Source organism: Octopus bimaculoides, chromosome 18 (assembly GCF_001194135.2).
Source record: "Octopus bimaculoides isolate UCB-OBI-ISO-001 chromosome 18, ASM119413v2, whole genome shotgun sequence".
In the NCBI taxonomy this organism is placed as follows: Eukaryota; Metazoa; Mollusca; class Cephalopoda; order Octopoda; family Octopodidae; genus Octopus; species Octopus bimaculoides.
Window position 1 is genome coordinate 9,799,778 of NC_068998.1, and position 13,951 is coordinate 9,813,728.

Consider the following 13,951-nt stretch of genomic DNA (forward strand, 5'->3'; position numbering starts at 1 on the left):
AAGTTGTTACTGAATGGCATGAGGAACATTCTAGTGAAGTTGAACATCTTATCTGGCCATCACAGTCCCCAGATCTCAATATTATTGAACATTTATGGTGCATTTTAGAAAAACAAATAAGGAGTCAATATCCATCATCACTACAAGAACTGGATACTGTTTTAGCTGAAGAATGGACAACAATTCAAACCTTGTACGAGTTCATACCTCATAGAATTCAAGCTGTAATCTATATATATATAAAATTGAGAATGTATGTCTGTGTGTCTGTGTGAATTCCTAAAACTCCAGAACTACACAACCAATTTCATTCAAATTTTACACATGCCTTACTTAGGGTCCGTACAGTGTCATAGGCCAAAAGCATTTTTAACTTCTTGCCTAGTGCGAGCCCAGAGCAATATCATATTACGTGTCAAAAGTGAAACAATAACATCCCTCTATTGAAATATCAGATATTTTCACTTTAATACTGAAACTATTAAAGTGAAACTATTATCTCACATATAAATAGGCATACATACATATATGTAGATGTATATATATATAGATGTACATATAATATGTACACATATATACATGCATACATATATACACACACACAAACACACACATACACACATATACATAGGTGCAGGTGTGGCTGTGTGGTAAGAAACTTGGTTCCAAAACACATGGTCCTGGGTTCAGTACCACTGTGTGGTGACTTGGCATGTGTCTTCTGCTATAGTCTCAGACCAGCCAAAGCCTTGTGAGTGGATTTCATAGATAGAAACTGAAAGAAATCAATCGTATATATATGTAAGCATATGTGTGTGTCTTTGTCTCTGTGTTTCTCCCTCATCACTGCTTCACAACTGCTGTTGGTTTATTTATATCCCCATAACTTACTGGTTTGACAAGAAAAAATTGATAGAATTAGTACCAGGCTTATCAAAATAAAAAAAAGCACTAGGCAGTGTCTCATATTTTTGTTTGCCCACTCAGTTGTATCTATCAATCTATCTTTTTGTGTATATATATATATATATATATATATATATATATATATATATATATCGAAGAAAGTTAGAAGTTGTGAATCCAACCCACTAAGGGATAATATCTATCCAATATACTGCTGGAAGAATATCCAATTATTATTACACTAGTGTTTTTTCATTGCATGGCAATTACATTACCAAGTGCAATAAATGGGTGCGGGCAGTCATTTTTATAATTACTGATATGACATAATATGTCACATGTGTTTATATATTGTTATTATTGTCCTGTTAGTAAACAAATAAACAAGTAAATTGACATAAGACAATGTCTGCAAGTTGATGAATACCACCTATTAATCCCCTCCATTTTCTTATTGATATATATATATATATATATATATATCATCATCATCGTTTAACGTCTGCCTTCCATGCTAGCATGGGTTGGACAATTTGACTGAGGACTGGCAATGAAGAGGTGGGGGGCTGATATGCATGGGCAACTGCTGGTCTTCCATAAACAACCTTGCCCAGACTTGGAGGGTAACTTTCTAGGTGCAATCCGATGGTCATTTGTGACCGAAGGGGGTCCCTGTAATGCACATGCATAAGGCAGTGAGCTGGTAGAATCATTAGAACGCCGGGTGAAATGCTTAGTGGTATTTCGTCTGCCACTATGTTCTTCTGAGTTCAAATTCTGCCGAGGTCGACTTTGCCTTTTCATCCTTTCGGGGTCGATAAATTAAGTACCAGTTGAGTACTGGGGTCGATGTAATTGACTATCCCCCACCCTCCAAAATTTCAGGCCTCGTACCTATAGTAGAATGGATCTTATATTGTATATAGATTGTATATTGTATATAGATTTGTGACTGTGTGTCAATTCTGTGTATTCACACATCGAAGTTAGCTACTTTATGGTTGACATCACAGAGAGAGAGAGAGAGACGTTTATACAACTTCACATTATTGCCACATTACTCATACATTTTTTTTTTTTTTTGTGGTTCATTTTATTTTTACAAATCACAAGTGTTAAATACCAGCCTTGGCTCTAATTTTTACTAATTAATGATTGTCATTCATGGTGTCTGCCCATCTTGCCAGTTGTTTGCCGCCTGTCATAAAAAGCCACTCTCTTTCAAGTTTACCGAGAATTTCCACTTTGCTTAATTAGCTACATCATTTGACATCTCGAACATCCACATGCATTTCATTTCACGCTAATTGTGACAGTCATGTTACCACATACTTGCATACATATTAATTAGTATAATGTTCTCTCATCACACACAGTGAGGTTGCATGGTCCAGAGGTTAGGTTGTCGCACTGATAATCATAAGATTGTGGTTTCAATTCCCAGTCCTGGCAATGCATTGTGTTCTGGAGCAAAACACTTTATTTCAAGTTGCTCCAGTTCACTCAGCCATGGAAGTGCATGTCTTAGTGGTTTGGGAATTGACCTCATGATCGTGAGATTGTGATTTCAAATCCTGGACTGGGTGAAACGTTGTGTTTTTGAGCAAAACACTTCATTTTACATTGCACTAGTTCACTCAGTTGTGGAGGAGTGTGGCTGAGTGGTTAGGGTGTTGGACTAATGATCAGAAGATTATGGTTTCAATTCCTCGATCAGGTGACGCGTTGTGTTCTTGAGCAAAACACTTAATTTCACATTGTTCCAGTCCAGTCAGCTGGCAAAAATGAGTAATCCTGCAATGGATCAGCATACCATTCAGGAGGAGAATATATAAACCATAGAAACTGGGAAACCAGCCCTTATGACTTTGCATGACTCAAGACAGAAACTTCACCTTTAACCATTTCGTTACCGTATTTATTTTGAGATACTCTGTATTTTTTTTAATTACTTTGAAATGCAACAAAGAATTTAGTAAAATAACTTAGTTATCATTAAGCTAGTGTTAGGAACATAAATTGTGACTAAGGTTTGGTGGGAGATTTTAATTCAAAACTTATGAAAACAAGACAATTGTACTACAGAGCCAGAGCCCGTTTCAGCCGGGTTGGTATCAAAAGGGTTAACTTTATTCCACTCAGATGCAAACAACTAACCCTGCAATGGACTGGCACCTTGTTAAGGGGAATGTTGTGATATTAGTCATGTATACACTGTGGGAAGTGGGTAGGCAGTGTTGTGAATTCTAGGGTGCAACACAATTTTTTTTTAAAAATAGGTGACACACAAGGACAGACAAACGGATTAAGTCGATTACATCGACCGCAGTGCGTAACTGGTACTTAATTTATCGACCCCGAAAGGGATGAAAGGCAAAGTCGACCTCAGCAGTATTTGAACTCAGAACGTAACGGCAGACGAAATACCGCTAAGCATTGCGCCCGGCGTGCTAACATTTCTGCCAGCTCGCCGCCTTGGGGAACACACTGAATATATAATTTCAGATGTACTTAGCCTGAATTCAAAAAGTGAAAAAGGATGAGCTGATCACGACAGCCGGAACACTTTTGATCATAACTCCAGAAGATCGGAGCCAACTTGTGGCAAAAAATATCTCAAGTTCGTACAAAGAGCAAACGTACGAATGTACATACATACAGGCGTACGAACATACATACATACACATGCATATAGATATATATATATATATATACACACACATGCATACATACGTATTCACACACACGTACATTCATACATACACGTGTGTGTGTGTGTTTCAATCCCGACTGAAAAAAACAAAACAAACAAACAGACATGTCAAAAATCTTAAGGCATATGACAAGAGTCTCTGAGTTCGTGACTATTCGTAAATGTGTTCATATGACGTAGCGTGCCTTTAAGCTCTGATTTCAAATCCGGTTGAAGGCGATACAGTGCGTACAGGTATGCGCTGGTCTATCCAACAGACTATTCACCCCACTTCCCCAACGCGAAGTTCTTGTCCTAGTTAGCAGAATAAATATTATTTAAATAGATAAGTTTGATAACGTTTTGCTCTAACTAGAATTATATGAGAGAAGTCTAGCTTTTATTCTGTGTTGGAAAGAATGTGACCCTCCCTCAAGTAAGATTTTTTATTCTTTTATTCCTTTATCTGTTTCAGTCCGATGACTGTGGTCATGCTGAAGCGAGAAAAAATTGATAACTCAATAAAACTGAAGAATTGCGGAAATTATATGTCGTACAGATGACAGGGGCACAATCATCATAAAAAGATCTAAATTAGAACTTTCATTTTCATTTTAGTCCTTCTTTAATACTTTAAGCTATCGAATAACTGACTGGTTATGCTTGTGTTTGCAAGTCAAAATATAAAAAGTATGAGGTACAAAATACAGAGGAGTCCAACAGTAGATTTACAGATATTCAATAGGTAATCTTCCAGTTTCGAGAGGTTAAAAAAGTAAATAAAATACAAGGGAAATAACTGAACGTCTTACCAGTATTATCCGTACTACTTTGTTTATAAATAAATCACGTGATTTGATAGACGTTAACTGTTTATATATAAATCACACACGTGATTGAATATCATAGTTTCTTGTGAGAAATCGAAAATGTCTCGTGGAAGACCGGCTGCACAACATCTTATTGTTGCTGAAAACGAAATCCTCACTCGTGAATTAATATTAGAGGAAAAATGGAAAATCTGTGATTTAAGCAGTAGCTCAAGATACAGAATGTTGGAATGGTGTGCGCGTCGTCGACTTATTAGAAATAAGTTTACCTGCGACGACTGTCTAGTACCATGCGGACTTATTACACGTGGTGACAGAATAGATGGAAAAGAATGGTACTGTAAACAATGCTGTTTGTAAAAAGAAAACAACATTTTAAACTTTTATATAAAAAAATTCCGTCGCATGCTGTTTTAGATTCTTTTCTGCCTGTTAAAATTCCGTCGCATGCTGTTTTAGAGAAAAAGTAGTACGGATAATACTGGTAAGTCGTTCAGTTATTTCCCTTGAATATTTTTATTTCTTTCTTTTACCTTTCAAAATTGGAAGATTACCTATTCAATATATATATTATGTATATATTAACAGTTTAGATCTTAATTATAAAAAAATATGAAACCATTATTCTGTGCTAATTTAGTTAATTTTGTCAAGCTTCCTTTTCAGTTTGTAAGATAAAGATTTAAATACAATAAAATGTTTTAGAAGAAGCTTAATGTGCCTACGTGATAACTGTAAACCTACTTTTGGACCACCCTTGTATAAGTATAAAGCTTTATTTTTCTGTACGCTTGTATTTGTTACCAATCTACTGCGTATACAATTCTAACACACTCACACACACAAGACATTATTTCACTGAATTATCCTTTTGCCTGATCACCGTTTCTGTTTAGTTTCCTTTAAAATCTGTGCCTTTTGTTATTAGGGATCTAACAAACATGCGAAATACAAATCTTATTATATTACTTTATTCTCCGAAGTACTTTTTTTTTTTTTACAATTAAACCTTGCGAGAGTCATTATGCCGGTAATAAACACACGCACTGGTTCAGTCCTTTATTAACTTATAAACAGTATTTAGTTTTTTGTTAAAACATTTCATTGCACTCTTGCAATCTCTTCAGTAACTTGTCTCTCCACTTCCATTTATTTACTTTTCTTTTGTTGTTTTTTTTTATTTTTAATATAAGAGCTAAATGCAGTATTAAGAAGATTAACGTCTTCAATAGATTCATTTAATCTCCAGTATAGTATACATCTATTAACGACCACAATTTTGACTGCAAGAGTATTTCCCCTTGAGCAAACAATGTGGCCGGCAAATTTCTATCTTCAGATTAACTGTCTTTATGTGTGTGTATTGTACTTTGTCTTCTGATTATAACTCCTTCTTATATCTATATAGTGGAGGCGCAATGGCCCAGTGGTTAGGGCAGCAGACTCGCGGTTTCGATTCCCACACCGGGAGTTGTGAGTGTTTATTGAGCGAAAACACCTAAAAAAGCCCCACGAGGCTCCGGCAGGGGATGGTGGTGAACCCTGCTTTACTCTTTCACCACAACTTTCTCTCACTCTTACTGCATGTTTCTGTTGTGCCTGTATTTCAAAGGGCCTGCCTTATCCCACTCTGTGTCACGCTGAATCTCCCTGAGAACTACGTTAAGGGTAGACGTGTCTGTGGAGTGCTCAGCCACTTGCACGTTAATTTCACGAGCAGGCTGTTCCGTTGGCCGGATCAACTGGAACCCTCGACGTCGTAACCGACGGAGTGGCAACAACAATATCTATATAGCAATGTGTCTTTATCGAGATGTATGTATGTGTGTGTGTCCTTGTGTTTGTTCCTCCACTAGCTGACAACAGGTGTTGGTTTGTTTATGTCTACGGGATCTTGTTAAATTCTTTCTACCCACTCGAAATTTTTTTAAAATGTAATTTTTCATGCCGTTGACAAAAATCATTCTTTTTCTAGAATTTGTTAATTAAACAATTACAAGTATTGGTAAATTTTCAGATTAACACCCGCACAATTTTCACTAGGGTGTTACGGTTAGGGTTAGGGACGGAATTCCCACCCTAACACCCTAGTGAAATTTGAAAATTTGGCCAAATTAGGTAGTTTTAGCCAGTCGAAGCCTCGATTGCCGAATATACTAGAATATACTAGATTGTCTGTCCCCATTGGAACAGCACACAAAATCTTTACGTCTGGCCTGGCCAACTCGAATTACTTTGCGGGCCACTTAAATCACAGAAGGTTTTTTGAGCGCCGCTTGTATAACAGAATTGAATGTATTTTGCTTTCTCATGCTATTATTACAATAACGAATGAATGATCGTTCATTCAACATGAAATATTATCGTTGTAAAAACAGTGGCAGTGTATTGAACAGTTGACAAACGACAGCACTAATTTTATTTACTAAATTTGATAGTGAAAACAAGAACACAATTGATTTAAAAAATGTAAATGAGGTAGAAAATGGTAAATAAAGAAAATTATTTACTAAATAAACAGGTAGAAGAGTCATTCACTCTTGAATTATATACATTGCGCTAAAAGATACTGGTGCCCTCTAAAAAATTTTGAGATAATCCAGAGCATATTACGGTGAGTTATTACAAGGACGAGGTGCCAGAACAGCCAAACACCCTCATAAGTGTTACCTGATATTCTAGGGTAACTGGATGCTAACAAAGTAAAAGAATTCCTTGTTGACTTTCCAGGTCCTCTCAGCAGACACAGATTGAAAAATGTAATTTATACATGGATTTTAATGTTTAACTAAATGCAGTAACCCTCACCTTCACCACAACATGGTATTAAGTGTGTGTGGCGGAACAAAAGAGTTGTTAGTAATTCTTTCAACCATAGACACAAGGCCTGACATTTTGTGGTGGGAAGGAGCTAGTTGATTATACTGACTACAGTACTCCACTGGTACTTGTTTTATAGGCTCCAAAAGAGAGAAAGGCAAAGTTGACTTTGGTGGAATTTGAATCAGAATGTAAAACTGAAGGAAATGCCACAAATTATTTTGTCTGCTGAGCTAACAATCCAACCAGCTTTCCACCTAAGATTTGCTAATGGTAGCATCTCAGCCCAAGAGCAAAGATTGAATCCATTGGTTATCTTCCCATTGTTCCTGAACACTCCCACTAGCTCCAAAATTGAAAGGATATTTACTCTGATTAGGAATCAGTTACTGATTAGGTTTATTGCATGGTAACCAAAACAGTAAAAATTCAGTCAACACAACTATCTACCTACGCATGGTAGTAGTTGAATAATATTCTTAAGGCCACAATTTACTCACATGCAGTATCTTTCAGAGCTTGTTGCTAATTCAGTTCTTAACCAAATTGAAAACTGTTTGTAGTTATGAAGAGGACTGGTCCCTAACTACAGTTTGATCCAGTAGAAGAAAGTTTGCATCAAAATTTGTAGCAACATTATAAGAGAATTTAGATATAAATAATCAAGTTTAGATATAAATACCTTTTTTTATTTTAAAATCAAAATATGTTTATCTTAGCTTCAATGATAGACGAAAGCATGAAGAATTTCATAGTTTTGATCCCATGCAACAAAAAATTGTATCAAAAAAGTTGTGAGGTAAAATATCATGCAAAAAAAAAATAAGCCAAAAAATTGGATTTAAGTATAATTAGCTTTTTTATTTTAAAAGCAAACTATATTTTACAAGCTTAAACGATAGAACTCAATTCAAAGAATTTCATAGTATCAATCTCATGCAATGAAGTTTTAAAAGAAAAAAATGGTGTCTTTTCAGCCATTAGCATTAGTTGTGTGCCAAAAGGGAATCAGTTGGCGATTGACAAGTAACATCCCCAGACGTGTGTCTGAGTCTCTCACCATTTATGTTACACATGCACCGTCAGCATGTTCTCTATTAGAACGATTAGCCCATCTCAAATGGATGATTATTTTTAAGGGCTACTTCCTCAAGTTCCCCTTTTTCATTTTACCTGAAGAAAACCCTATTGCTAATTACTAGGAGAACGATATGGCATGTTTGGAAACACATCTGTTATTACATTTCTTGTAACCCTTTTAAAATCCCACTAGGATGTTTGAATCGTGTTCTGTGCCGGAATAGTTTGAGAAAGACAGTTCTGCTATTTCTTGCTCAACAACCTGCACAGATGATTTCTTTATAGTGATCAAATGTTTTTGTTGTAAATTAGCCCATTCCCTCTGTCAAATTGACATTACCTGTACAGGTGTACAGTGAGCCACATGTCAGATGTTGAAGTGATTACAAAGTGATGTGAACACAAGAACATAATGCACTACCTTGTCCAGGGATTGAAACCATGATCTTGCAATTGTGAATGCAATACCTAACCACTAGGCCAGGCACCCTCACAAAGAAGAATAGATACCATTTTTCTATAAGAATAGAATAAGGATATTGCAAAATTTAAATAAGGATAATGAACTTTGTAATGGAACAAGAATTCCGGTAACCTATTTGCATGAACATATGATTAAAGGTAAAATTGTTGGAGAAGGTGAACAGCATGATGTAAATGGTATTGTGCCAAGAATTAAGCTGAATGAGATCTTCCAACATCACCCTCTGCCATTCCTAAGACTACTCTCATTTGGTCAGTTACTACAAATCACATGGAAAAGTCTGCCTGCCAGAGATTTATTGTAAACCATTTTCCCAGAGCACTTAGTTTGGCATGATGTATAGACAAATATATAAATAAATAAATGAAAGAGAGTAGGGAGAGAGAGTGGAGACACACACAGAGAGACTTAGAGGGAGGCACACAAAGACAGAGAGGGAGGGAAAGAAAGAGGGAGGCATACACAAACAGAGAAAGAGATAGAGAGAGACAAAAGCAGAAAAGAGAGAGAAAGCGAATGAGGAATAGAAAGAGAGCAAGAGTGAGAGAGAGAGAGAGAGAGAGAGAGAGAGATGCAGACAAAGAAGGAGACACACAAAGATGGAGAGAAAGAGAGTAAGAGAGAGACAGACAGAGAAAGAGACGGAAGCAAAGAGAGAGAGAGCGAATGAGAACAAGATAGAGAGAGAGACACACAGAGGTACAAAGAGAGAGATACATAGTGTGAGAGAGAGAGAAAGATACATACTCATATGCATAGAGAGAGAGAGAGAGAGAGAGCAAACATGGATTATCTATTGGAAAAAGTCTTTGTCACTTTGCTATTACAGCTTCCAGGACAAGATGGCTTTTGTAATAATAGCCTATAAATCTTAATGCCAGTCATTTCGGTAAAATAGGTCTCTTCTACTCAACTGATTTATTTGTATATAGGCAATACCGCACAGTTCCGTCACAAACCACACAGAGTACCAGAAATGCCGTGACGGTATGTGTGTGTGTGTGTGTTTTTAAAAAAAGAAGCCATTAGCATTGTGTAGTTAAACAGTGTTAAAACTTTCTTCGTAACCCATATTGAAGTTTTCTATTTAATCTTGATATCATCTGGGTACTTAATTCAAGATAAATTTATATGGAACTCAGATAAAACTGCATCTAATGATGTAATGTAATTGGCATATACAATAAAACGCTCAGGCTGGTTCACCACTAAAACTTCAACTTCAGCCGTGACTAGAGCAAAATTAGTTTTGTGGATGGCTAACAATGAATGGCTATAAGTAGTTCATCAATGAGTAGGTAGATATCATCATCATCATCAGTTGGAGCAGCATCAGCATTGTTTAATGCCTGTTTTCCATGTTGGCATGGGTTGGACGGTTTGACATAAGCTGGCCAGACAGGGAGCTTTCCAGCCAGGGAGCTGTCCGGACTCCAATTGTCTGTTGTGGTATGGTTTCTACAGCCGACTGCTCTTCCTAATGCCAACCACTTTACAGAGTGTATTGGGTGCTTTTCTAAATCTGCCACGGGCACGAGTGCGTTTATGCAACACTGGCACTAGCGTGCATTTTATGTGGCATCAGCAACTGTAAAGGACAAGCCTGTATGTATGGATGACTGCGATTTTACTTAGCTGAATGTGTCTTCTCAAGTACAACAAACCTCCACAACTCCCAGTTCCTTGTCATTATATTAGAAATGAAAGGCAACGAGCTGCTAGAATCGTTAGCATACCAGGTGAAATGCTCAGCGGTATTTCGTCTACTGCTATGTTCTGAGTTCAAATTCCGCCGAGGTCAACTTTGCATTTCATCCTTTCAGGGCCGATAAATTAAGTTCCAGTTGAGTACTGGGGTCGATGTAATCGACTATTCTCCTCCCCCAAATTTCAGGCCTTGTGCTTATAGTGGAAAGGGTTATACTAGAAAGAAAGAATGAACAAGCAAAGCATGTGGGATCACTTCAGAGCAGCGCTTCTTAAACTCTTTTCATTCATGACCCCATTTTTGATCATGAGATATTTCATGTCCCCCAAGTATTAAATATGAAATAAAATATAGAAATAAATACATAAAACATTAATTTTTTTTTGCTGAACAATATAAGAATGGCTGTGTGGTAAGTAGCTTGCTTACGAACCACATGGTTTCGGGTTCAGTCCCACTGCGTGGCACCTTGGGCAAGTGTCTTCTACTATAGCCTCAGGCCAACCAAAGCCTTATGAGTGGATTTGGTAGACGGAAACTGAAAGGAGCCTGTCGTATATATAAATATATATTTATATATATATATATGTGTGTGTGTATGTGTATATGTTTGTGTGTCTGTGTTTGTCCCCCAACTTTGCTTGACAACCGATGCTGGTGTGTTTACGTCCCCGTAACTTAGCAGTTCGGCAAAAAGAGACTGATAGAATAAGTACTAGGCTTACAAAGAATAAGTCCTGGGGTCGATTTTCTCAACTAAAGGCGGTGCTCTAGCATGGCCACAGTCAAATGACTGAAACAAGTAAAAGAGTAAAAAAAAGAGTATAATAGCAACGTGTATTATATGTGTGTGTGTGTGTGTATGCTGCCTGACTGGCTCCCGTGCTGGTAGCATGTAAAAAGCACCATTCGAGCGTGGTCGATGCCAGTACTGCCTGATTGGCCCTTGTGTTGGTGGCACATAAAAAGCACCCACTATACTCTTGGAGTGGTTGACGTTAGGAAGGGAATTCAGCTGTAGAAACCTTGCCAGATCAGATTGGAGCCTGGTGCAGCCTCTTGGCTTGCCAGTCCTCAGTCAAACTGTCCAACCCATGCCAGCATGGAAAGCAGACGTTAAACAATGATGATGATGAGGTATAATCCATAAAGTATGCACTCTATATAGTTACCAGTAAATCAAAATATTTAGTACAGCAACATTAATTCTTTATCATGTATTTATCAATAATCATCTTTATATTTATGAATATGCATTAATTATAGAACAATTAAACAAATCACAAAAATTGCATAAGACAATTATATGAAAACATACCTATTTAATGTCAGGATGTCTCCTGATTCGGTAAATATTCTAATTTGTTGTTAATTATTTATTAAGCACTTAGTGCTATTAGGCTTCTGATTAGATTAGTCAAACTATATTCTTGTCCAACACAATATTGGTGTAAGTGTGGCTGTGTGGTAAGAAGCTTGTAAGCTGGCAGAAACGTTAGCACGCCGGGCGAAATGCTTAGCGGTATTTCGTCTGCCGCTACGTTTTGAGTTCAAATTCTGCCAAAGTCGACTTTGCCTTTCATCTTTCGGGGTCGATAAATTAAGTACCAGTTACGCACTGGGGTCGATGTAATCAACTTAATCCCTTGGTCTGTCCTTGTTTGTCCCCTCTATGTTTAGCCCCTTGTGGGCAATAAAGAAATAAGAAGCTTGCTTCTCAACCACATGGTCTAAGGTTCAGTTCCAATGAACCTTGGGCAAATATGCCTTCTACTATAGCCTCAGGCTGACCAAAGCCTTGTGAGTGGATTTGGCAGATGGAAATGGAAAGAAGCCCGTCATATATATAAATGTGTGTGTGTGTGTGTGAGTGTGTTGTAGTGTTTATGTCTCCACTACTTTGCAGTTCGGCAACAGAACCCATATAGAATAAATACTAGGATTAAAGGAGAAGTCCTAGGGTTGATTTGTTTGACTAAAAAAAACAATCCTAAATGCAGTGCTCCAGCATGGGCTGCAGTCAAATGACTGAAACAAATAAAAGAATACAGGCTGTTGGGGTTAAATTTGAGTTTGCATCAACCCTTTTGCTACCAACCAGCCTGAAAATGCCGTTGGTTCAGTGAAACACACTTCTTGTTTTGATGCATTCTAAATCAAAACCTTGTATCAAAATTCCATGTTGATTTATGTTCCAGGCACCAACTTAATAAAGTCAAAGACATACTAAATTCTTTATTATTTTGGTAATAACAACCAACTGTCTTAAATACTGGAAGATACATAAGGCAATGTAGTTTCTGATACACACAAAAGACATGTTGTTTAAAAAATGGAATTCTTTTGATCATAGTCTCTGCTCTGTCAGGGTCTGCCTGGGGCTTAACAGCAATTCTTTATTTTAATAAAGCTTACACTTATTTGTTCCGCTAACAAATTAATTTTCACTCTCTTGGCGAATGAAAATATATTCCGGAGATGTACTTGCATAGCAAGTGACCTGATTTGAGATCGTGTGCTGGAACGAAAACAATTGCAAAAACCGTTAGATTCACTTCAACATTTAAATTTAATTTGTCAAAATATTTTCGTCGCTTTGAGACCGCAACTTGTTCACTGACAAAATTCCGTGCTGCATCTCTATATTCTATATTTAAAAAAAATATATATTTGGGTCCTGGCATAGCCGTGTTGTTAAAACATTTGCTTCCTAATCACATGGTTCTGGTTTCAATCTCACTGCGTGGCACCATGGTCGGGTGTTTCCTACAACAGCTTCAGTCTGACCATAGCCTTGTGTGTGAGTTTTGTTGGGGGAAACTGAAAGAAGCCCTTCATGTGCATGTATGTATGTATGTATGTGTGTGTGCGCTGACCAAAGCATTGTGAGTGGATTTGGTAGATGGAAACTGAAAGAAACCCATCATATATGTATGTATATAGGTATATCATTATTCAGTTTATTTCAAGATTTGCCATCAGAGAAAGAGCCAGATTCTAACCTAGATCCAAAGCTCCTTCACTGGAATTTTAACATCAACGGGGTATGTATGTATGTATGTCATTCAGTTTATTTCAAGATTTTTGTAGTTCGTCTTATAAAATTTACATGAGAACACATACTTTGCTTTTATGCGTCTTCTATTCCCTTTCATCCTATAGATGTACAGACACACAGACGTTGAGCTTTGTAATATAGAAGATGTATCACTTGACAACCAGTGTTGGTTCGTTCATTTATGTCGCTGTGACATAGTGGTTCGGCAAAAAGGATTGATAGAATAAATACCAGGCTTTAAGAAAATGCAATGTTCATTACATCAAGTATGGCAGTGCTGAGTTACTGTTAAGATATAACATAGCCTTGTCTACTCTCTCTGTTCCTTCTTTTCATACCACCACCACCACCGCCACCAACACTACTGCACCAC

The 13,951-nt window shown here is 37.1% G+C and overlaps 1 protein-coding gene across 1 annotated transcript in view; it reads left to right on the plus strand.

Annotated features, from left to right (window-relative positions):
• The first annotated feature begins 4,892 nt into the window (after positions 1-4,892).
• The window catches only part of LOC106874611 (glycoprotein endo-alpha-1,2-mannosidase), a 76,209-nt gene continuing 67,150 nt past the window's right edge, over positions 4,893-13,951 (plus strand). Inside the window, exon 1 of the mRNA XM_052974280.1 lies at positions 4,893-4,912. The gene's annotated coding sequence lies outside the window, so the exon portion shown is untranslated. The remainder of the gene's footprint in view (positions 4,913-13,951) is intronic.